This window comes from Macaca thibetana, chromosome 5 (assembly GCF_024542745.1).
Source record: "Macaca thibetana thibetana isolate TM-01 chromosome 5, ASM2454274v1, whole genome shotgun sequence".
Classification (NCBI taxonomy): Eukaryota; Metazoa; Chordata; class Mammalia; order Primates; family Cercopithecidae; genus Macaca; species Macaca thibetana.
This window is the reverse complement of record NC_065582.1, coordinates 83109350-83136003: the sequence shown is the minus strand read 5'-3', so window position 1 is coordinate 83136003 and position 26654 is coordinate 83109350. Positions and strand designations below refer to the sequence as shown.

At 36.5% G+C, this 26654-nt stretch overlaps 3 protein-coding genes across 5 annotated transcripts in view; 2 read left to right on the top strand and 1 right to left on the bottom strand.

The window, feature by feature from the left end:
• Nucleotides 1-26654, bottom strand: part of PPA2 (inorganic pyrophosphatase 2) — a 1020900-nt gene that overhangs the window by 373224 nt on the left and 621022 nt on the right. The gene's annotated exons all lie outside the window — the stretch shown is intronic.
• GSTCD (glutathione S-transferase C-terminal domain containing) overlaps nucleotides 1-26654 on the top strand; it is a 133330-nt gene that overhangs the window by 42396 nt on the left and 64280 nt on the right. The gene's annotated exons all lie outside the window — the stretch shown is intronic.
• The window catches only part of AIMP1 (aminoacyl tRNA synthetase complex interacting multifunctional protein 1), a 524679-nt gene continuing 518771 nt past the window's right edge, over nucleotides 20747-26654 (top strand). Inside the window, exon 1 of the mRNA XM_050791498.1 lies at nucleotides 20747-20750. The gene's annotated coding sequence lies outside the window, so the exon portion shown is untranslated. The remainder of the gene's footprint in view (nucleotides 20751-26654) is intronic.

The window sequence follows — 26654 nt, the reverse complement described above, 5'->3', positions numbered from 1 at the left end:
AGATCAGCCTGAGCAACATAGTGAGACCTCATTTCTCCAAAAAAAAAAAAAAAAAAAAAAAAACCAAAAACTAACTGGTGTGGTAGTGTGCACCTATAGTTCCTGCTACTAGGGATCACACCACTGCACACAGCCTGGGTAACAGAGTGAGATCCTGGGAAGGAGGGAAGGAAGGAGGGAGGGAGGGAGGGAGGGAGGGAGGAGGGAGGGAGGGAGGGAGGGAGGGAGGGAGGGAAGGGAAGGAAGGAAGGAAGGAAGGAAGGAAGGAAGGAAGGAAGGAAGGAAGGAAGGAAGGAAGGAAGGAAGGAAAGGCGGGAGGAAAGGAGAGAGGCAATGAGAGAACGAGGGCAACAGAGTGACACCCTGTCTAGGAAGGAAAGAAGGAAGGGAAGGAGGCAGGGAGGGAGGGAAGGAGGGAGCTCTAGGTGATTCTCAGCCATAAGAGCCAGAGGAATAAATTCCCTGACCTATATCTCCTTTACTATCTGATCTCCTGCTGTGACTTCTTTGAGATAGAGGAAAAACCAAAGTGTTTTTCATACTCTAACGCAACACATTACTTCTGATACTGAATGCACGAAGGGATTTCCGCACACATCAAGAAATTCTCCAGCAGAAAAGAGCAGGGTATCCTCCAATTCAATTCTGACATCATCTACCTGGAGATAGTGTTAGATCTCACATGTTAAAGGCTCAGTTCCACAAAACTGCCCCCCATTTCAGATGCCAATCACAAGGTCTAGGTTGTGACATGTACCCATATCACATGGTTCCCACCACTGGCCATGGTTCCCATGACACCCTCCTAAGATTCAACTAATTTTCAAGAATAGCTCACATAATTCAGGGAAACACTTGAATTACATTTACTGGTTTATTAATAAAAGATGTAATAAAGGATACAGATGAACAACAGATGAAGAAATACACAGGGCAAGGTCTGGAAAGGTCCTGAGCACAGGAGTTTCTGTCCCTGTGGAGTTGAGGTGTGCCACCCTTCTGGCACATGGCTGTGTTCACCAATGTAGAAGTTCTCAGAACCCCCTGCTTCAGGGATTTTTATGGAGGGTTTAACCACATAAACATGATTGATTATTAATTCAATTTCCATCCCCTCTCCCCTCTCCAGAGAATGGGAGCTGGGTCTGAAGTTCTCAGATTAGAATCATGTCTTGGTCTTTCTGGTGACTACCCCTTGTTCAGAAGTCCACCGAAGAGTTGTCTCATTAGAACGCAAGACACTCCTATCACCTTGAAAATCCCAAGGAATTTTGGAAATTTGTGTCAGGGACTGGTAGCAGAGACCTACACACACACACACACACACACACACATGTATATACATATATACACATACATATATGTGTATGTGTGTGTGTGTATATATATATATTATATATCTTATTATTTCACAGATTTTCACTGACCAAAACCATCGGTATGCGAGAGGGCAAGGAAGCCACTTGAGTAGCCCATGCAGACCAACCTTCAAAGCAGAAAGCAGGTTAAATTGAAAGGGCAAATACTCTTGCAGATATCTGACAGAGTAGTTGTGGAAATTCAGAGCCAGGAGAGACATTAGAAATCACCTAAAATCAGAAAATTTGAGGTACCTCGTGAGAGTAAGTAACATGCATTGTGTAATTTACAATTAAGACACACTGTCCGTCAGTCAGCGGAGTTGAGAACTCTAGCTCTACATGCATTATAGTTCATAATTATGTCACAGTCACCACTTATAGCATCTATGCAAATTGCTTGTTGTTTGTGAAGTTACAGTGATCAGCATTGCTATTGCCTACAAAATTAATAAAATTTGAAATGTATTAACCTAAGGGGCTGGAGTTTGGCCATATTAGAGGAAGCATTTTGGAAGAGTAGTTTGTCCCGCATAACTTATTTCAGTTTGTACTATAATTCTCTGAAAATTACTTTCAGTGACCATACCTGTTATAGAAAATTGCTGTTTAAGGTGATTATCTTAGACAGGGGGAAGAATTACAATAACCCTTTATTAGAGTCATTGCTTAAGAGGCTTAAAATTTGATTAATTCATTTGATTAAAAGCAGCATATAAAACTCTTCAATGTATTAAGCATTTCCCATTCTCAAAATGAATTCTACCCATTGTTGTTGAAATGTTTCCTTTTAACATTTTCCTACCTTATTGTTTTCACTAATCTGTTAATACCATCTGGCCAATTATATCAAGTAATTTTACATTTATTGAATGTTCCTATGTGTGGAGACTATGAAGCATCTCTTCAAACTCTGCTCACATTCTGGAAATCATTGGCCAAAACACTCACTCTGAAATCAAAGATTTTACTTGTGAACAGCAAATTTTGTGTATTTCTCACATAAATGTTCTTTTTGCATTCTGGGGTCTCTTCATCCTTTCTTATATAGCTTGTGTTATATAGGTTCTTGCTAAGATCTTTTATATCTCTGTATCAAAAAGTAGAAATCATCAATGTCAGCTGAGCTTTTCTGCTACAATTGTGATTATTATATTTAATTGTAAATGCTACATTGTACCTAACCTATTTCACAAGGAGATACATTCCCTTGATTGTGTATTACAATGAAGCCATTGTTAGGTTTGAGTGCCTATGGAATATAAAGGTTATAGTCAAAAAAAGACTATTTCAATATAAATGAACCATTTCCTCCTTTTTAAAAAGCAGTAAACTAATTAGCCAAAATATATTGTAGCTTTACAAATGCTTTTACTAGGCCTTTAGACATGTTCCTACTATACTTTCTTTTTATTATACAGTGAGATAGAACTTGCCATTTAATGTCAAAGTATCAAAGAATTCAGCTACTTCACATGTCTATAGTGTTTGCTTTTAAAACAATTAATTTTAAAAATTTGAAACATAATACAAGTACCCCTAATATAAATGCTGATTTTTAATGGTTCCATAATATCTCACCAAACAGATTTGATATATTTTGCTGAATTAACGGCAACTGAATATAAAGTTGCCCTCAACTTATCATTACCACAGGTAACACTACAGTGAAAACATCCTACACATAGCTTTTTCTATACTTTCAGTTATTCCCTGTGATATAGTTTTTTGAATATTTGTCCCTGTCCAGATCTCATGTTGAATTGTAATCCCCAATGCTGGAGGTGGGGCCTGGTGGGAGGTGTTTGGGTCATAGGGGCAGATCCCTCATGTCTTGGTGCTGTCTTCACATTAGTGAGTTCTCACGAGATATGGTGGTTTAAAAGTGTGTAGCACCTCTCCCGTCACTCACTCTGTCTTGCTCCCGTTCTCGTCATGTAATGTGCCTCCGTCACTCACTCTCTCTTGCTCCCGTTCTCGTCATGTAATGTGCCTGCCTCCCCTTTTCCTTCTGCCATAAATGGAAGCTTCCTGAGGCCTTCCCAGAGGCAGATGCCGCTATGCTTCCTGTACAGCCTGCAGAGCTGCAAGCCAGTTAAATCTCTTTTCTTATGAATTACCCATTCTCAGGTATTTCTTTATAGTAGTGCAAGAATGACCTCATACACTCTGGAAGGGCGGTAATAGGGTTAAAGGATGTGAAATTTTTGCTACTAATATTACATATTGCTAAACTGATTTCCAGTAGGGCTTAACTAGTTTATTTTACCATCAGCAATGTTAAATAACCTCTGCTTCATTCCACCTTCAGTGACATTAATTCATTCAACTTTTTGTAAGTTTTACAGGCTGATAGGGAAAACTCATTATTTTGTATTATTTTATCATCACAAGGTTGGATATTTGCAGGTATTTTGTTTAATATCTGACTTATCATTTTTCTTGTCAACTTGAATTCTTTAACAAAATAAATATGTTAATCTTTATTTGCTAAAGATATTTCTGCAGAATATAATTTGCTTTTTAAATTTCAGTTAGCAACATGTTCTTCTTAAAGCTGAGACATTCCACAGGTTTTGTGTTTTAGTTCCACTTTGTATACAGACAACTATAGCAGAAGTAGGCAGCTTCTGTTAGTTCTTAAGAGTATGACAGTCTCAGGTTAAACAACATAGAGCCTAAGCTCTATAAGTCAGCTAGTAATGGTAAAATCAGAAATCTCAGAATTTATTTAGGCTACATGTTATTTGTTATATCTTTATTAATTTCCTATTTATTCTACCTTAACTATTTAGAAAAGCCTTTTTTTTAAAATGTCAGCCTCTCTACATTGTGCTGACAGAATTCCCAGGAATATTTATTATTATTATTATTATTATTATTATTATTATTATTATTAAAAGAATAACCTACCTCTAGGGGGCAGCATGAAGGTGGTGATGATAGTTCAAGTGAACCCAGTTTGAGAGATGAAGCTCAAGGGACTAAGTGGAGGCTGTTGGTCCAGTTGTCTCTTACTCCTGGAGGATGTTAGTTGTTGTGTTTAGTTTCAATAAAGGAGATGCCCTTACCAACTGGATCCTCCTTGAACAAACTGAGCTCCTTGAGGGCATCAACTGTTCATGTTTGTAACTTTTATGCCTAGCTGAGTCACCAGCACAAATAAGGCAGAGATTTAATGAATACTGAAATGAAATAATGAATGAATTGTAGGGGAAAATAGTATGGGAGGCAATTGGAGTTATAAACTATAATATTGAATGTGACCACCATGAGTCATCAAAGGAGGAAAATAAATTTAAAATTTTTAATTATCTCTAAGATCTGATTTTTAAAATTTTTTACCAAAATTAGAATATCTGTAAATATCCATGTGGACTTAAACAAAAAATGGACTTTTTTGATTAATAGAATACAATGACACTCATTTTTTAATGTAATAGCTAGTGAAATAAAATACAGTACATTAGTTCCTCAAAGCCAGTGTTTCAAGATAATTCAGTCTTACATAATTGTGACCTAAAGCAATACAAAATTGGTAGTTATTTTCCAGTCCTCTTTAGTAGGCTGGCTCATTGGATCTGAGAAGCAGTGCACAGACAGGAAACCTATGTGTTCTCTACCTTTGCAGTGTTTAGGAGACCAGTCCAAAAAACTATGCCTTATGCAGGCTAGTAATTTGATCAGTTAATGACATGAACATTTGGCTAAGATTTGAGAAAAAAAAAAAAAAAAAAAAAAAGGCAAAAAAAAAAAGAGAGAATTCAAGTATAAAATGTAGTGAATTCCAAGTCCATTAGGGCTACCTCAAGGACAAGAGATAAAGCCCCCTAATATTGAACTGTGGGAGAATCTGCTTCAGCTGCAGGGTTTTCTATTTGGAAGCCTGTGGGAGCAGGTAACTTCAATAAATCTATATTGTTTTGGAATAGATGCCTTTTAAAACTTTTCTTTTTAAGAAAACATGCTTAAAAGCATAATTTTTTCTCTTAATCCTCTCTTTTCTATGAGACTTTGATCTTACCAGCTAGATTTTACCAACTGCATTGCATTTTAAAAACATAATTTATCTGTTTGTTAAGGGATTGCTAAGTTGGAAAGACAGAGGCGGTAGATGCTGTGAAAGGCCAGAAAGGAGGGGGATTGATTCTTGGTTGGGAAAGGGTCCAAGCAGGTCAACCAGGTCTTGAATTTGGCCTTGAATCAAAGTAAACCTTAGATTAAAAAGAAAGAAGAATGTAAAGTATCTTAGTGAGAGGGAACAGCGTAAATGAAAATGGACTAGAGAGAATGAATGTGGAAAGGGAATTTCAAGTGAATGTCAGAAAAATAGTTTACGAAGTAATGCCAGCTATTGATGGATTGGTACAGTTGAGAACAGCTCACTGAGAAGCTTTAATGTTATCATCTATTTTTAAAATAATTAAAGCCAAACTTTACAGTGTTTTTTAAGTGGGAAGTGTTATGGGGCATTGTTTTCTTTTGATATCAAAACCATTTTCCATGATCTCAGAACTCCTGGACAAAGAACCTCTAATAATTTTGTATATCTCATTATACTTTTTAAATTTTTTTTTTTTTCCCGAGATGGAGTCTTGCTCTGTCACTCGGGCTGGAATGCAGTGGTGTAGTCTTGGCTCACTGGAACCCCAGCCTCCTGGGTTCAAGTAATTCTGCTACCTCAGCCTCCAAAGTAGCTGGGATTGTAGACACTTGCCACCATGTCTAACTAATTTTTGTATTTTTAGTAAAGATGAAGTTTCACCATATTGGCCAGGCTGGTCTCGAACTCCTAACCTCAAGTGATCCAACTGCCTCGGCCTCCCAAAGTGCCAGGATTACAGGCTTCCACCACTTGGACTCAATATACTTGTAAATGCAATTTTCTAAAAACAGCTTTTGGAGAGAACAGAGGCATCAATACTGTTACAATCTATTAATTATCTGGCCCTATGGACATTAGTAAGTGACATTCTAGAGTATGAGTATCGGAGACCAGTGGTTTGTCTATTAAAATAGTAGAATTATCTTACTTGACAATTCTTGAGAAGGCTGTGACTCCGTTTACTAAATTTACTATATTTATTATAGTGTTTGACTTCTTGATTCTGCAAACCTTTATTTGACTCTGCCTGTTGTCTTTCACATAAGGACTACAGCATTTTTTACTGACTCCTCCTTGACCATCATTTTTTTTTCTTAATATAATAAAAACCTGGCATTTCCATGAAGTTGACTTACTGGCTTGTATTGCTATTTACTTCTGGGATGTAGTAATGTAGGGATATATTATGGAAAGAAACTTAACAAAAAAACAGAAAGAGAAAATTATCTGTAGTTGTCAAGGGCTCATTAACCTTTCTGTGCCTTAAATCGAAGCCACATTTTTGTGTCTGTGTAGCTTGTCATCCTCAATAAAATCTGCTTGAATTTGAAAATTCTATTTCTAGAGCTGCTTTTTATTTGCTCATTACTGACATCCCTCATTTTCTCTTCTCAGGGAGGGACTGGATATTGGTGGGTCTCCCCACCCCAACTCTCCCAAAGGGAGAAAATTCCTTAGAGGTTTTGAGTCACACAGCAACACATTTTTTGGCTTTGTTGTCAGATTGGAAGTGTGTGAATCCTCAGTCCCTCAGGCCAGATTTCAAGAAGTTCCAAAGGAACTTCTCATATGGAAAATAGTCAGTCTTCCCTTGCATAATTTTTATTACCTAATAAATGATTCGGATTGGGCACCTAACTGAAGGAGGCATATGAGTGGCAGATTATAACAATAGGTTATATATTTTGGCCATCAGCCTGAAATTCTAAATGAATATATTCTAACTCATTTAGTTTCTCCCCAAAGCTTTGTAAGGATATTCTTAGCATTTAATTATACCAAACCAAACTACAGTTTATTTGGAGTTAGTTATTTGTTCTGGGTTCATTAACACATCTGATTTAAAAGTGATAAGCACTTAAAATAAATGGAAAATGATTCCTGGGTAGATAGGTCTAAGTGGATGCAGTTTTGTACCTGACCTGGTTCATGTGTCTGACCTATTACTACTTCAAGGAATGTAGTAGCAGGTGTTGATATTTTTCCTAACAGCAGATTGGTCATGTTTGGTGGGATATGCTTAGTGCAGTGTGAAATTGACATTTCAGAGCTCCAGGTTGCTATTTACAGTGACTGGTTTCTATTGATGAACTTTTTGCTTCTTTTACTTACAGACCCACATAAACTTTTAAAAATTGATTCTCAGTTTTAAATTGATTCATGCTTTTCTTTCAGATAAGGTAGTTTGAATTTCCCTGAATAGTTTTATTCTTGAGTATAATACCTTTTGGGGGATGGTGTTCGTTTCACTCTTTCCTATATGTTTCTGAATAAAACAAATTTAGATTTTGAAAGGTCAGTTAGTCCAGCTGCTTTCAATCTGAAGAGACTTAATTCTCCCCAGGCAAGCACAATGTATCTCACTTTAAAAATATATTTTAGAGATAAGTAGCTTAAGAATAACTGTACCTATTGAATACCTAGCATGATATCTCCCTCATTTACCTAATAAACAAAACAAACATTAGGAACCAACATCAAAATGTTTTTGTACCATATGAAAGCTGTCACAGTTTCTCTTTTTACTGTAAATGGCTCATCAACTTGGAAATTTCACATAAGCAGATCAGAATTTAAGAGTGCAGAGGATATTAGTATCCTAGAAATTTGTCTGTTATGAAGCCTTTTATTATTTCATCTTTCCACCATGAAAGATATCTCTATAAGGATGACGCAAAGCAGAAGTAAGTAAAAAGGCAAAGGAAATAACTATACTTAAGGAGATAAGAGTTAAGCATTTTTTTTCTCAGCCTTTATGTATGTCTGTCTTTAACATTTATAAAGTGCTTAGTGTGTGGGAAACATTATCATAATATCAACTCCTAGAGCACACATTAACAACCCAATGATGTGTGAACTGTTGTCATCCCATTGTACAGGTAAAGAACTGAAGTATAGAGAAATTAGGTTATTTTCACAAGGTCCCACAACTAGTAAAATGCAGAGTTGATTTAAAAGCATGGCCTCTGGAGCCAGACTGTCTGAACCACCATTTACACTATGCTGCCCTTATGTGTCCACAAGCAACAGTTTACATACCATTTTTCAATGTTTTACTATATCATGTATCTTATTTTGGTACCAAAGGAGTAATTATAAACATAACACAGTTACTCTGGTATTTTTAGAAATCTAAACTATTATGTCTGAGGTATACAGAGTTATATGTTACATTAAAATTTGGAATCAAATTTGTACTCTTTTGAGTTTTCTGAACACGTTTCTCTTGTCAAGCCATTCCAAGGTTTTTATGTTGCTTTTACATTGAATCAAAAAATACATGTTTAGTAATAATTTGATTTTTCCCCAGAAGTAGTTGTAGCCCATCAATTTCAAGGGTCACTTCTAAAGTCATCTTAGAATTATTATTGGTCACAAAAAAAAAAAAATTAGTTTCAGAATCATTGTTTGGATTTGTTTGTATTCTTTCTTATACATATTTCCTAACATTTCAGCAGTTAATCTTTTTCTTTAGCAGTCATAAAAATTAAAGAGGGGCGGCTATAATTTATAAAAAGGACAGAAAGTCACATCAAAAGTTTAACAGTGTACCTCTAAATTACATGTTTAATATCAACCGATCACCTAATAATGTATTTAGTTATATATGCTTTATATTAGCAAAAAAGTGAACAAGTTTTATAGAAAAAAATATTAATCTATCAGAAATTAAATGATTTTTTGTGTATTTTATTTTACCATTATATATCCAACTCAGATATACTAAGTGTAGTCTTATATAAATGCTAATTTATACTATATCTCTCCAGTTGCCCATACTTATTTTAAACTCCGTAAGAATTTGTTCGTTTATGAGTGGCTGCAACAGATTTAGAGAAAGATGTGGGATAATTACTCTGCTCAGGCTGCCATAACAAAAGACCACAGACTGGTGGTTTTAACAATAGAAATTAAGTTTTTCACATTTCTGGAAGCTAGAAGTCCATGATCAGGGTGCCAGCAGGGATGCTTTCTGGCAAGGCTTCTCTTGGCTTGCAGATGGCCACCATATTGCTGTGTCCTTACACAGCTTTTCCTCTGTGTGCACACACTCCTTATGTCTCTTTCTCTTATGAGGACACCAGTCCTGTCAAATTAAGGCCCCACACTTATGACCTCATGTAACCCTAATTACCTCCCTAAAGGTCCTGTCTTCAAATATAGTCATGTTGGAGGTTAGGCCTTCAACATAATTTTGGGGGCACACATTCAGTTCCTAACAATTAGCATCAGTGATTGTGGGTAATCTGCCAGGTTCTGCTGATCATATTCTCTTATTTTTATATTCAACATACTAGCATTGTGCAACAAATGAAGACATTTTTCTTTAACTTACCTCACTTAGAGAAAACCTTGAGGTGTTTTGTATTCACTTTATATCTTTAAGTTTAGGCAAAGTACTAGTATGATGGCTTTCAAAAATTTTTTTTACCTTGATCTGCATATAGATATAGATTTTTCATTACAACTCAATTCACATGCACCCACAATCACACATACACATGTACTGTATAACAGAAACAAGAGTTTACGTTATGAATCTTACCCTCTTAAAATCATTACACCTTGGTATTTTTCTTAAATTCTATTATAATTTATTTTTAAATTTAATAAATTTAATCCCATTAATTTAATTAATAATGGTCATGACCCATTAAATTGACTCATGAGTTAACACTCATTTAAAATTTGAAAAACTGCTTGCAAGGTAAAACTCATTTGATCAGTATTGTCTCAAGGTAGCAATGTTACTGTATGTGCATTCCTAGTAACTCCCCTAGAATTTAACATTTAAACGTATTTTTGGCACACAGTTTTGCTGTTTGTTGTTGACCACTCTCAAGTACTCAATGACTGGAAGAAAACTCTCTAGAAAGTGTAACCCTTCATTTAGAGGGTGCACTAGTTTCTTTCAAATCTTGAAACAGCACAAATAAGAGATCTAGGAGACTGCTACATTGTTGAGGTTGGGCTCCTTGAAAGCCAAGTTCCCATGAAAATCAGGTGCATATGCACAGTGATATAAGCTATTCAACAAGTATCTCAATGTATTTGTCATCAATGATCTTTGTCCCTGATATGGTCTGGCTCTGTGTCCCCACCCAAATCTCATCTTGAATTGTAATCCAAACTGTAATCCCCACATGTTGCGGTTGTGGGACGGACCTTGTGGGAGGTGATTAGATCATGGGGCCGGTTCCCCCATGCTGTTCTCCTGATAGTGAATGAGTTCTCATGAGATCTGATGGTTTTATAAGGGGCTTTCCCTGCTTCGCTCTGCACTTGTCTCTCCTGCCACCATGTGAAGAAGGACATGTTTGCTTCCCCTTCCACTAGGATTGTAAGTTCCCTGAGGCCTTCCCAGCCATGTGGAACTGTGAGTCAATTAAACCTCTTTGCTTTATAAATTATCCAGCCTTGGACAGTTCTTTATAGCAGCGTGAGAACAGATTAATACAGTCCCTTTTACATTAATTGGAGATACTCTAGCATTCAGGGTCCTTTCAGAAAATAGGAACCATTCTAAATACTTCAAGCAGGGATAATTTAATACAGGATATTAAATTATATAGATGATGAAAGCTCTAGAAGCCAAACCAGGAATGGTGACTCATCCCAGGGAATGGCAACAGCAGGAAGCTGCTGGCAGGAGGCAATGTTACTGAAACCGGGGAGCTGAGGTCATGTGGCAAAAAGCTGGAACCACGGAGAGGACTGTCTGGATAAGCTTTAGTCACAAATGAGATGGAGCTACTGCTGGAGACACTATGGGAAACAAAGACAAGAGAGAAGAAATAATCTGACTTCTCCCATCCTCCTACCCTCCATCCTTTTACTAATAGCATTCATTGGTCAAAACTACTGGAAGCCCAGAGACCAGGGGAAACAGAAAAATGTAGTTCCCTGCTGTATAGAATAGAACCAAGGAGAGGCAGGGATTGGATCTAAGATCAGCTAATCTAAGCAAATGATTGGCATAGATACTTAGAGTAATCTGGTTTTTTTTTTCTTATTGAATTAATTTTATTTTTGTCATAATACCCACGTAAAAATTCACCCTTGTAAATTATGCTCATGTTTATAGATTCATAGGATATGAGTTTTAGGCTTTTAGAATACGCCTTTCTCTCTCATGTTTTCATTGAATATATGTGCCTTAATTTATCTATTTCCTTCTAATGGAACATTGAGGTTGCATTTGACATTTTGCTGTTAGAAATTACTCTGACATGACTATATTCATGGAAAGATACTTTCTCCTATACTGTTTTATTATTTTAAAAGTTATACTCAGAAGATGGATTAGTGTCCCAAAAGCATGAATAGGTTTTTGACTCTTTTTTTTTTTTTTTTTTTGAACCAGATTGCTTTTCCATAGCATTTTTCCAGTGTTCCAGTATATAAGTATGATAAGTTAGAAGAAAAGCTTTGGACAAATTGAAGTGCCAGAGTTTAACTGAGCAAATAATGAATCATGAATTGGGTAGCCCCCAAAACAGAATATGTTGAGAGCGATTCCTGGATGTCACATGGTCAGTTAAGCTTATGGATGGACAGAAAAAAGAAGGTGATATGCAGAAAATGGAAGTGAGGAACAGAAACAGCTGGATTGGTTACAGCTGGGTGTTTGAATTTGAATAGGGCTTGAAGAGTTGACCACCTGTGATTGGCTGAAACTCAGATGCGGTGATTGGCTGAGACTTGGCTACTTGTTATAGGAGTAAGTTACAGTCTATTTATTCATCCAGTTAGGTTACAGTTCACTATATATGGAGAAACCTTTAGGTCAAACATAAAATATGTAAGGAGTCAGCTTAAGGTTAAATTTAATTTAAACAGATAGAACCAATTTTACTTTTATCTACATTAGAATTGTTTCATTAAAAAAATTTTGTTGCTTCATTTAGTTGGTGAGTTATGGTAACTGGTTTTCAATGGTTGGTTCTTTGATAATTAGGAGATTGAGCGTATTTTTCACAAATTTATTGACTAGTGGCATTTTTTCTTTTGTAAATTACTTATTTACATTTTTGCACATTCTTCTAACAAATTTGCTAAGACTGTGGATCTAAGAAGACAGAAAACGGTTTAACATGGACTCTCATATTGAAAAAAAAAAAAAAACCTATAAATCTGTATCTCTCCTTCAGCCCTGTAGCCTGGGTGGTGGACTAGAATGAACTATATTGAAAGATCCCTAAAGTCCATTTCCTAAACCAGCCTGACTGGTTCCCTTACAATTCACAATAATAGCTTCCTTTGTCTTTTTCTTCTCTGTGCCCTTAGAACTGGGGTTTGGGGTTAGGAAGGGTCAGTCTTTCAAAAAACAAGCACTTAATTTCTCGAAGTGTCATCTTGAGAAAATGATGTGGTTTTTTTTCATGAAAGAATTCTAGTTTTTTGCCTTTTTAACTTAAAAACATTTTGTTTCACAAATAAAAATGTTTCGAGAAGAAATAGTATAATAATTTTTATATTCTTAAATCTGTGTCTATGTGTTTTTATACATAGTATGAATTACGGCTTTATTGTTCTGAAATTAGTTCTTAGCAGTCTAATAGGTTTAAAAATTTTCCTTTAGAATTTGAAAGGACCTTAGAGATAATCAGGCCTATTGTTTTATTTCCTTACCTATTCACTAGCACAGGAGACTATCTTTGTTTTGTAAGAAAAATAAAACATCTATTATATATATATGAGGTTTGCAACAATAAAAAGCTTAATTTAGCTTCCTTGAATGCTTTAATTTCCTTCCTTTGAAAGTATTAGACTGCATACTTTAAGTTAAACTCACAATAATTAATTAGCATTCAAAATATATATATTATAGTTGGCTGAGATATGCTGATTTTTACTTAAATGTTAACATGGTTAATTTAAGATTTATTTCCTACTTCTAGCTGTCATAAGGTGTTATTTATGATTTATTCTTCCTTTAAGAAAATTATTAAAGATTTATATTATTCTCATATAATCTATCTTATAAAACAAGTATGGAACAAAAAATAAAAGTATGATTTTTATAGAATAGATTATATGAAAATAATACAAGAATAAGAGATATAAGCTATTCAACAATTGATATAAGCTATTCATTATTTTATAGAATATAGAATATATTATTCTCATATAAACCATTCTATAAAACAAGTACAGAACAAAGAATCAAAGTATGAGACTACATTTGTTTTCTAAAATGTTTTAATTCAAATGAGGAAATTATTTTACATTTAGGAAAAACATACAAAAATTTATACCAACTAATAATCCACTTACAAATTTTATTAAACAATATTTTATTTTCAATCATTTCTATTTAATTAGAGAAACTAGGAAGTTATTTTTAAAAATATACTATACTATACATGTACACACACACATCACTTTTCCTTTCCTGCCAAGAGGAGAAGGCCATCATAAGGCGAGGTCTGCAGAGGGGCAGTCTTCATGAACCAATGACGGTTTGCTGATAAAGGAAGCAGCTAGTAAAGCATGGATAAAATTAACCTACCCATGGTAACCACATTTTATGGATCTACAACTGGAAGATGTGGTTTATGATCAACTGAAGCTTCCTCTTCTTCTATTTCCCTGTCCTCCCAGGTTTTTATTCCAAGTTTCTATTTTCAGATTCTTGAAAGTCTCATGATTTCCTTCCTCTGCACCTTTGCAATTGCTGTTTTCTCTTCCTAGAATCCCCAGAATTGGTATCAATTTTGCAAGCAAAATTTGTAATAATAGCTTTCTCTGGCTGGTATAGTTTATAATAGATTATTTAATTTGTTTATTTATTTGTTTTTTGGTATTCCACATTTTTTACCCCTGATTTTTTGTGTATATGTTACCTTTACAATCAGAATACAGATCTTATTTTATTTATTTTTGAGACAAGGCCTCACTCTGTCACCCAGGCTGTAATCTAATGGCACATTTATAGCTCACTGCAGCCTCAATCTCCTGGGCTGAAGTGATCCTCTCACCTCAGCCTCCTGAGTAGGTGGGACTACAGGCCCACCACCATGCCTACCTAATTTAAATAAAAATTTGAATAGAGATACCATATTGTTACGTTTTGCTGGCTGGTCTCCCAACTCCTGAGTTTAAGCATTCCTTCCACCTCAGCCTCTCAAAAAGCTAGGATTACAGGTGTGAACCACCCCACCTGGCCCAGATTTTTTTTGTTTGTTTATACACATCATCTGTATTTTAACATGGTTTGACAAATTGGCAGAAGAAAAAACTTGCTTTGAAAGTCCATTTTCACTTAACCACACAGTGGCAAACTGAATTAAATATGAAACTCAGATCTTAAAAGTTCAGCATGTTTATAGCTGTTCATTCTGTTTTATTTCTTATGTTTTTCTTTTACTTAGCGTTTAGACTGAGTGTCCTCTATTTTAGCATTTCCCCACATAGCACCTTTCTGAGAGTTACTTGCTTAACAAAAATTAATTGTCTGTTCCTTATACTCTTTTTTTTCTTTCCTTTTTTTTTTTATTATTATACTTTAAGTTCTGGGATACATGTGCAGAACATGCAGGTTTGTTACATAAGTATACATGTGCCACAGTGGTTTGCTGCATCTGTCAATTTGTCATCTACATTAGGTATTTCTCCTAATGCTATCCCTCCTCTAGTCCCCCAGACTACAACAGGCCCTGGAGTATGATATTCCCCTCCCTGTGTCCATGTGTTCTCATTATTCAACTCTCACTTATGAGTGAGAATATGCAGTGTTTGGTTTTCTGTTCCTGTTAGTTTGCTGAGAATGATGGTTTCCAGCTTCATCCATGTCCCTGTAAAAGACATGAACTCATCCTTTTTTATGGCTGTATAGTATTCCATGGTGTATATGTGCCACATTTTCTTTATCCAGTCTATCATTGATGGCCATTTGGGTTGGTTCCAAGTCTGTGCTATTGTGAACAGTGCTGCAATAGACATGTGTGTATGTGTCTTTACAGTAGAATGATTTATAATCCTTTGGGTATATACCCAGTAATGGGATTGCTGGGTCAAATGGTATTTCTGATTCTGTATCCTTGAGGAATCACCACACTGTCTTCCACAATGGTTGAACTTATTTACACTCCCACCAGCAGTGTAAAAGCGTTCCTATTTCTCCACATCCTCTCCAGCACCTGTTGTTTCCTGACTTTTTAATGATCGCCATTCTAACTGGCATGAGATGGTATCTCATTGTGGTTTCGATTTGAATTTCTCTAACGAACAGTGGTGATGAGTTTTTTTCCGTATGTTTGTTGGCCACATAAATGTCTTCTTTTTAGAAGTGTCTGTGCATATACTTCGCCAACTTTTTGATGAGGTTTCTTTTTTCCCTTGCAAATTTGTTTAAGTTTCTTGTAGATTCTGGATATTAGCCCTTTATCAGATGGATATATTGCAAAAATTTCCTCCCATTCTGTAGGTTGCCTGTTCACTCTGATGATAGTTTCTTTTGCTGTGTAGAAGCTCTTTAGTTTAATTAAATCCCGTTTGTCAGTTTTGGCTTTGGTTGCCATTGCTTTTGGTGTTTTAGTCATGAAGTCTTTGCTCATTCCTATGTCCTGAATGGTACTGCCTAGTTTTTCTTCTAGGGTTTTTATGGTTTTAGGTCTTATGTTTAAGTCTTCAATCCATCTTAGGTTAATTATTGTATAAGGTGTAAGGAAGGGGTCCAGTTTCAGTTTTCTGCATATGGCTAGTCAGTTTTCCCAACACTATTTATTAAATAGGGAATCCTTTTCCCATTGCTTGTTTTTGTCACGTTTGTCAAAGATCAGATGGTTGTAGATGTGTGGCATTATTTCTGAGGCCTCTGTTCTGTTCCATTCATCTATATATCTGTTTTGGTACCAGTACCATGCTGTTTTGGTTACTGTAGCCTTGTAGTATAGTTTGAAGTCAGGTAGTGTGATGCCTCCAGCTTTGTTTGTTTTGCTTAGGATTGTCTTGGCTATACAGGCTCGTTTTTGGTTCCATATGAACTTTAAAGTAGTTTTTTCTAATTATGTGAAGAAAGTCAATGGTAGCTTGATGTTGATAGCATTGAATCTATAAATTACTTTGGACAGTATGGCCATTTTCATGATATTGATTCTTCCTGTCCATGAGCATGGAATGTTTTTCCATTTATTTGTGTCCTCTTTGATTTCCTTGAGCAGTGGTTTGTAGTTCTTGAAGAGATCCTTCACATCCATCGTAAGTTGTATTCCTAGCTATTTTATTCTCTTGGTAGCAATTGTGAATGGGAGTTCACTCATGATTTGGCTCTCTGTCTGTTGTTGGTGTATAGGAATGCTTGTGATTTTTGCACATTGATTTTGTATCCTGAGACTTTGCGGAAGTTGCTTATCAGCTTAAGGAGTTTTGGGGGTAAGACAATGGGGTTTTCTAAATATACAGTCATATCATTTGCAAACAAAGACAATTTGACTTCCTATCTTCCTATTTAAATACCCTTTATTTCTTCTTGCTTGATTGCCCTGGCCAGAACTTCCAATATTATGTTGAATATGAGTGGTGAGGGAGGGGATCCTTGTCTTGTTCCAGTTTTCAAAAGAATGCTGCCAGCTTTTGCCTATTCAGTATTATATTGGCTGTGGGTTTGTCATAAATAGCTCTTACTGTTTTGATATATATTCCATCAATACCTAGTTTATTGAGTGTTTTTAGCATGAAGGGGTATGGAATTTTATCGAAGGCCTTTTCTGCATCTATTGAGATAATCATGTTGTTTTTGTCATTGGTTCTGTTTATGTGGTGGATTACATTTATTGATTTGCCTGTGTTGAAACAGCCTTGCATCCCAGGGATGAAGCCAATCTGATCGTGGTGGATAAGCTTTTTGATGTGCTGCTGGATTCGGTTTGCCAGTATTTTATTGAGGATTTTTGCATTGAAGTTCATCAAGGATATTGGCCTGACAGTTTCTTTTTTTATTGTGTCTCTGCCAGGTTTTAGTATCAGGATGATGTTAGCTTCGTAAAATGAGTTAGGGAGGAGTCCCTCTTTTTCTGTTGTTTGCAATAGTTTCAGAAGGAATGGTACCATCTTCTCTTTGTACCTTTGGTAGAATTCGACTTTGAATCCATCTGGTCCTGGACTTTTTTTGGTTGGTAGGCTATTACTACCTCAGTTTCAGAACTTATTAGTCTATTCAGGGATTGGACTTCTTCCTGGTTTAGTCCTGGGAAGGTGTATGTGTCTAGGAGTTTATCCATTTCTTGTAGATTTTCTAGTTTATTTGCATAGAGGTGTTTATAGTATTCTTTTATGGTAGTTTGTATTTCTGTGGGATCAGTGGTGATATCCCGTTTATCATTTTTTATTGTGTCTATTTGATTCTTCTCTCTTTTCTTCTTTATTAGTCTGGCTAGCATTCTATCTATTTTGTTGATCTTTTCAAAAATCCAGCTCCTGGATTCATTGATTTTTTTTTTTTTTTTTTTTTTGGAAGGGTTTTTCATGTCTCTATCTCCTTCAGTTCTGCTCTGATATTAGTTATTTCTTGTCTTCTACCAGCTTCTGAATTTGTTTGCTCTTGCTTCTCTAGTTCTTTTAATTGTGATGTTAGGGTGTTGATTTTAGACCTTTCCCGCTTTGTCCTGTGGGCATTTAGTGGTATAAATTTCTCTGTTAACACTGCTTTAGCTGTGTCCCAGAGATTCTGGTACATTGTGTCTTTTTTCTCATTGTTTTCAAAGAACTTATTTATTCTGACTTATTTTTGTTACTTACCTACTAGTCATTCAGGAGCAGGTTATTCAGTTTCCATGTAGTTGTGCAGTTTTGAGTGAGTTTCTTAATCCTGAGTTCTAATTTGATTGCACTGTGGTCTGAGAGACTGTTATGATTTCCATTCTTTTGCATTTGCTGTGGAGTGTTTTACTTCCAATTATGTGGTCAGTTTTAGAATAAGTATGATGTGGTGCTGAGAAGAATATATATTCTGTTGATTTGGGGTGGAGAGTTCTGTAGATGTTTATTAGGTTCGCTTGGTCCAGAGCTGAGTTCTAATTCTGAATATCCTTGTTAATTTTCTGTCTCGTTGATCTGGCTAATATTGACAGTGGGGTGTTAAAGTCTCCCACTATTATTGTGTGGGAGTCTAAGTCTCTTTGTAGGTCTCTAAGAACTTGCTTTATGAATCTGGGTGCTCCTGTATTGGTTGCATATATATTTAGGATAGTTAGCTCTTCTTATTGCATTGATCCATTTACCATTATGTAATGCCCTTCTTTGTCTCTTTTGATCATTGTTAGTTTAAAGTCTGTTTTATCAGAGACTAGGATTGCAACCCCTGCTTTTTTTTGCTTTCCGTTTCCTTGGTAAATATTCCTCCATCCCTTTATTTTGAGCCTATGTGTATCTTTGCACATGAGGTGGGTCTCCTGAATACAGCACATTGATGGGTCTTGACTATTCAAATTTGCCAGTCTGTGTCTTTTAATTGGGGCATGTAGCCCATTTACATTAAGTGTAATATTGTTTTGTGTGAATTTGAAACTGTCATTATGATACAGGCTGGTTATTTTGCCCGTTAGTTGATGGAATTTCTTCATAGTGTTGATAATCTTCATAATTTCGTATGTTTTTACCGTTGCTGGTACCGGTTTTTCCTTTCCATATTTAGTACTTCCTTTAGGAGCTCTTGTAAGGCAGGCCTGGTGGTGACAAAATACCTCAGCATTTGCTTGTCTGTAAAGGATTTTATTTCTCCTTTGGTTATGAAGCTTAGTTTGGCTGGATATGAAATTCTGGGTTGAAAATCCTTTTCTTTAAGAATGTTGAATATTGGCGCCCACTCTCTTCTGGCTTGTAGAGTTTCTGCCGAGAGATCTGCTGTTAGTCTGATGGGCTTCCCTTTGTGGGTAACCCGACCTTTCTCTCTGGCTGCCCGTAATATTTTTTCCTTCATTTCAACCTTGGTGAATCTGGTGATTGTTTGTCTTGGAGCTACTCTTCTTGAGGAGTACCTTTGCGGTGGTCTCCGTATATCCTGAATTTGAAATTGGGTTTGTGTTTCTAGATTGGCTGGGGAAGTTCTCCTGGATAATATCCCAAAGAGTGTTTTCCAACTAGTTTCCGGTCTCCCTGTCACTTTCAGGTACACCAATCAAATGTAGGTTTGGTCTTTTTACATAGTCCCAGATTTCTTGGAGACTTTGCTCGTTCCTTTTCATTCTTTTTTCTCTAATCTTGTCTTCATGCTTTTTTTTGTTACATTGATCTTCAATCTCTGATATCCTTTCTTCTTGATCGATTAGGCTATTGATACTTTTTTATGCATCACGAAGTTCTTGTGCTGTGTTTTTCAGCTCCATCAGGTCATTTATGTTCTTCTCTAAACTGGTTATTCTATTAGCAATTCCTCTAACCTTTTTTCAAGTTTCTTAGCTTCTTTGCATTGGGTTAGAACATGCTCATTTTTTTTTTTTTTTTTTTTTTTTTTTTGAGACGGAGTCTCACTCTGTCGCCCAGGCTGGAGTGCAGTGGCCGGATCTCAGCTCACTGCAAGCTCCGCCTCCTGGGTTCACGCCATTCTCCTGCCTCAGCCTCCCGAGTAGCTGGGACTACAGGCGCCCGCCGCCTCGCCCGGCTAGTTTTTTTTTTTTGTATTTTTTTTAGTAGAGACGGGGTTTCACCGTGTTAGCCAGGATGGTCTCGATCTCCTGACCTCGTGATCCGCCCGTCTCGGCCTCCCAAAGTGCTGGGATTACAGGCTTGAGCCACCGCGCCCGGCCAGAACATGCTCTTTTAGCTCAGGGGACTTTGTTATTACCTTCTGAAGCCTACTTCTGTCAATTCGTCAAACTCGTTCTCCGTCCAGTTTTGTTCCCTGGCTGGCGAGGAGTTGTGATCCTTTGGAGGAGAAGAGGCATTCTGGATTTTGGAATTTACAACCTTTTTGCACTGGTTTTTCCTCATCTTTGTGGATTTATCTACCTTTGGTCTTTGATGTTGGTGATCTTTGGATGGAGTTTCTGTGTGGACGTCCTTTTTGTTGATGTTGATGCTATTCCTTTCTGTTTATCAGTTTTCTTTCTAATACTCAGTCCCGTCTGCTGCAGGTCTGCTGGAGTTTGCTGGAGGTCCACTGCAATATACCCTGTTTTCCTGGGTATCACCAGTGGAGGCTGCAGAACAGTAAAGATTGCTGCCTGTTCCTTCCTCTAGAAGCTTTGTTCCACAGGGGCACCTGACAGATGCCAGCCAGAGCTCTTTTGTATGAGGTGTCTGTCGACTCCTGCTGGGAGGTGTCTCCCAGTCAGGAGGCATGGGGGTCATGAACCCACTTGAGAAGGCAGTCTGTCCCTCAGCATAGCTTGAGCGCTATGCTGGGAGATCTGTTGCTCTCTTCAGAGCCAACAGGCAGGAACGTTGAAGTCTGCTGAAGGTGCACCCACAGCCGCCCCTTCCACCAGGTGCTCTGTCCCAGGCAGATGGGAGTTTTATCCAGAAGGCCCTGACTGGGGCAGCTGCCTTTCTTTCAGAGATGCCCTGTCCAGAGAAGAGGAATCTAGAGGCAGTCTGGCTACAGCTGCTTTGCTGCACTTCGGTGGACGACGCCCAGTTCAGACTTCCTCGTGGCTTTGTTTATGCTGTGAGGGGAAAACCACCTACTCAAGCCTCTGTAATGGCAGACACCCCTCCCCCCCCACCAAGCTCCAGTGTCTCAGGTTGCCTTCAGACTGCTGTGCTGGCAGCGAGAATTTCAAGCCAGTGAATCTTAGCTTGCTGGGCTCTGTGGGGGTGGGATCCGCTGAGCTAGACCACTTGGCTCCCTGGCTTCAGCCCCCATTCCAGGGGAGTAAATGGTTCTGTCTCGCTGGCATCCCAGGTGCCACTGGGGTATGAAAAAAACTCCTGCAGCTAGCTCTGTGTCTACCCAAACACCTGCCCAGTTTTGTGCTTGAAACCCAGGGCCCTGGTGGTATAGGCACCCGAGGGAATCTCCTGGTCTGTGGGTTGCAAAGACTGTGGGAAAAGCAGAGTATCTGGGCTGAAGTGCACCCTTCCTCATGGCACAGTTCCTCAGGGCTTCCCTTGGCTAGGGGTGGGGGGAATTCCCTGACACCTTGCAGTTCCTGGGTGAGGCAACGCCCTACCCTGCTTTGGCTCACCCTCCATGGGCTGTACCCACTGTCTAACCAGTCCCAGTGAGATGAACCAGGTACCTCAGTTGGAAATGCAGAAATCACCCGCCTTCTGCGTTGATCTTGCTGGGAGCTGCAGACTGGAGCGGTTCCTATTCAGCCAGCTTGCCAGCCCAATGTTCCTTACATTCTTAAAGATTCTAAGTTTATCTTGTCTTGATTTCCTCATCTCTAGGATAAGGCAGCTGTGTTGAATGTGGGGCCATCCATCTCTACTATGCTGCAGTGTGCTTTCGGGGAGTCCTATTACTTTATAACTACCCGCCATTCTCCATTCTGTATCCCTCCAACTCAATCTATGATGGCTGTTGGATTAATCTTCATAATATAGAACCCTAATCACATTGAGCATCTGTTCTGGAATGGAAAAGAATAAATGTTAATAACTTTCTTCATGCAATGGGAATTTTGTGAGTTACCATTTATTAAAAGCTGACTAAATAAATTCTACTTACTAAACAAAAATGTATTGATACATTTTTGTGTCTGGTAAGTTTTGGCACTAAGGATAGCGAATTGATTCAGAATTTATGCATATCACACTAGTAGGGAAATTAAAATTCTATAATTTTGTATTTAATCATAGCCGACGTGTGTGTGTGTATATATATAAAATATATATGCTTATCTTTCTGATATTAATTTCCTTACATAGAATATGGATCCTCCAGGCATAACTAGTTTCTATTTCACATGTACATCCTCAGAATTCCTGAAACCTCTTTGTTATTGCCAATCTGGAATGACTTTCCTCCCTTTATCACATTTCTATTTGTCTTTCAATATGCAGCGTAGATATTAGATAGCAAGTCTTCCTTCCTTTCTCAACGTCTTCCTTCTTTTTCTATGGAACATTACTTTTTAACCTTGAACTATAATTGATGTAGGTTCACATTTTCTCCTCCATGAGACTGCTACCTTTTGCAGGCAGGAAGTAGCTTAAAAGCATAAGCTTTTGAGTCAGGTAGACCAGACTCTGTCATTTACCAGTTATGCCTACCTAGGCAAGTTACTTGATTTCTCTTAAGTGTTGGTTTTCTCATCTGCAAAATGGGGATGTTAATAATGACTTTTGTGTAGGGTAGCAGAAAGAGTTAAAGAAGACAATGTTTGTAACATACTTAGTACCATGCTTGGTTCATTGGTAAGTGTCCAATAAATTCAAGGCATTTTTAAATGTTTTATTATATAATTTTAATTATTTTATATATTACCCTGTGAACTCTTACAAATAACTCAATATTTTGGATGTAGCAAGTGTTTAATACATATATTTAGGAAAACTTTAACAAATGTTGTTGAATAAAGGCTTGTAGGAATTCAGAAGCAAGAATGATTAGTTCTGATTGTTGGATTAAGGAAGACTTGGCTGGAGTTGGCATTTGAACTTTCACATCTGAGTTATGATTTGACAGAAATGAACAACAGAAAAACATTGGAAGCCAATGACATGTAATTTCAGGGAGAAGTGTGAGCTAAGCTTTACAGTAATAATAAAACCTACTCGATGGGTTCGTTTGTTTAATAAATGCATCTAAAGCATTGGCATAGTAAGAATACAGTAAATATTAGCCTGTGTTTTAACAGCCCATATATAGACTACATGTTAAATAACAAAAACTCATTTATACTTATAGTATATATGTGTATATATATATACACATGCACACTTCATCTTTGACACTAGCTTGAAGGATCTCTGTATGGCAACATTTCCTTAATATTTTTGTTTGCAATATCCATTTAGAAGTACAAAGAAAACGTTTATTTTAAAATATTGTTTATTTCAGCTATATATTATTCTTTCTGTTTGTTTGAATTAGTGAGACAATACTTTGCAAATGGCTTTAAGTTGTCAGCTGTTAAGGATTATCATGCCATTTTTTCCCCACTGGTATAGCTAAATTTGAGAGAAATCTATATAAGTGACAGCTTACAACAGCTGCAATTGCTTGATACGCGAAAACAATCAAGGGATATATATTATGTGAAGTTCAAGGTCATTTTATTTTAATTAAACATGTATTGAATTATAGTATGTTCCATAATAATGTAACTAAGATTTTTTTCTGTCCTACTCTTTTTAAATTTTTTATTTTAATATACTTTCCAGACATATGAAAGTTATAAGAATAGTACAATAATTCTAATATACCTTTTATCCAGATTCCTCAGTGTTAACATTTTAACACCTTTACTTTATTTCTCTCCCTTTCTGTGTCACCCACACATACTCATTCTCTCTCTGAACTATGTGAGATAGTTGCAGACATGACAACCATCATTTGCTCCTGAATACGTCAGTGTGAGGTTCTTAAAAATAAGAAAAAATAGGATATTTTCTTAAATAACCGAAAAACAATTATCAAATTAAGATTGATGCAATATTATTATCTATTCCACAGACCTTACTTAGATTTTGCTATTTGTCCCAATAATGTCCTTTATAACAACAGAAAAATCCCATATTTATGTTTGGCATGTAGTTGTCGCATCTCTCTGCTTCTCTTTTAATCTGGAACACTTCCTCAGTCTTTCTTTGTCTTTCTTGACCTTAACATTCTTGAAGAACACAGACCAGTTATTTTGCAGAATGTCTCTCAATTTGGATTTGTCTGCTGTTTTCTGATAATTAGAATCAGGTGATGCACTTGGAGCAGGAATAGCATAGAAGTGATATTTTCTTCTCAGTGCATCATGTCTGGAGGACGACAAAAATTGTAAAACATAAATTTTGGAAATTTGGAAAGAAATTCTTTTATAATTTTTTAGAATGTTTGAAAACGTATATTTCTCAATTCTTTTATTTTTATTTAACATTTTTCATTTTTTAGCCAATCAGCAAAATATTAAGTATGGACTAACACTTTCCCTGCAAGGTTCTCTGTCAAATTATTGCAGTTTGTCAAGTATATTTATTGTTAAATGAAGGTATATATAGAAAGACACTCTTTAGTAAGAAATTTAGTTATCTATGGTATTAAATAGTAACATGGGTTTGATATGAAATAGAACGTTGTAGCAAGAATGTTTTTGAGAGTTACAAATAAAAAGCTTGAACTAAGTAATTGGTTTGACAGATTTACTTTTGCCAAATTTTGCCACCCAACTCTGAGGCCACTAACAGGGAAAAGATTCAGGCGTTGCCTATTAATGCTCACTTAGTATTAGTTAGTTTTTTCAGATATTTGAGAGAAGGAATTTTCTTTTAAGTCAGAATTAATTTTAAGTCAACAGTGCTCCTTTATATAGAAAGATATATGATACTCAGATTTTAAGCCTGATCTTTCTTTCTTACTTATTTTCCCCTCAAGAGAGAAAAAACTACTGCCTGATTACAAACCCTGCAGTGCATATGTTGAATCTAATTACATGTGTCATATTGCTCCTTGCCAACAAATACATGTTAATAATAATGAATAATCAACCTCCCTTAACAAGAGCAACACAAAATGTATTTCTGCCATTTCTCATGATGAATAGACCCAGGAGTACGTCAAAGATGGTATCCTCACCACATCAGTTGCCTATGACTTATTACCAGCAACCTGCTCTAGACGATGAAGTGTGAAATTGATGGGCACTATAGGGAATTCGAACTGAGATTTCAGGCTAGGGAAGAGCTGTCTCACAATATTCGACTGCCTTGTTCATTGACTCACTGGTTTCCCCTAAGGCCTCTTTTTATAATGCTCTGGAAAATGTTTCTTGGCTAAGTTAATGTATGTGCTACTGTATCTGGTTAGCAACCAGATTGATAGAATAAAACTTATAGGAAATTTTACTATATCCTGTTCCCCAGCTGATAGCAAGAAGTCTGAGCCATATAAGAACTGACTGAACAGAATGAACGGATGAAATATTTGAGCGTGTCATTGTGAGAATATCTTTCACTGCAGAAGATATTATAGACACTAAAGGGGAAAATGTGCTGTTATCACCTCCCATCTTTTTTTAATTAACTTTTAGAGATTAGTTTGCTAGTGATTCCCACATTTAACTCATGTCGGATGATTCTTTTATAATAGAAGTATTAATTTATAATTTATATTTGATTTATGAAATTGCTTGAATAGTCAAGTATCAATTAATTTAGCAGAGTCTGAAAATATAGTACATACTATATCCTTATAATTTATTTCAGAAATTTTCATTTACTTCTGGAATTATTTTCCTCCTGCTTTATTTGAAAAGTCAAGATATTATTATGTTGCTATAGCATTAGTAGAAAAATTCCAGGGAAGCAGTCATATAAGCAAAACTCAAGTTTTCAAGCAGGCCTGAATTTAAAGCTGTACCCTAGCTACTTAATCTCAAGCAAATTACCTAGTATTTCCAAGCCTTAAATTTCTTAGCTTGGAGAATCATAATATTTACTTCACATTCTTAAGTAAAATAATGTATAAAATAACTTGCACAGTGCCTAGCTTTACTTTCTCCTCTCACCCAGTACTTTGATATTTTTGTTGAGGCATAAACAGTAGAATATAAATGTTAACATTATTTGATATTTTATTCCATCATGAACTTACTAAATTTTTTAAACTTTGAACTTTGAACTTACTAAATGTTTGCAGTAAAAAACTTTAGTAAGAAACTTTTGAACTTACTAAATTTAATTTTCATTTTCTTTTTAATTTTTGAGACAGGGTCTTGCTCTGTTTCCAGGCTGGAATGCAGTGGCACAATTATAGCTCACTGCAGCCTCAAACTCCTGAGCTAAAGGGATCCTCCCCCTCAGCCTCCCAAGTAGTTAGAAATACAAGCATGTGCCTCCATGCTCAGCCTTTTTTTCTTTTGTTAAGTTTTTGTAGAGATGGAGCCTTTTGCTTTATTGCCCAGGCTGGTCTCGAACTCCTGGCCTCAAGCAATCCTCTAGCCTTAGCCTCGCAAAGTGCCCAATCACAGGCATGAGTCATCTTTCTTGGCCTAATCTTCCTTTCTTTAGAAACAAAATTGGACTCATGAATCTATTAGCATTCTTAAGAAGTATTCTACAGCAGAACAGAAGTAGAACAAGCAAGGAAAAGT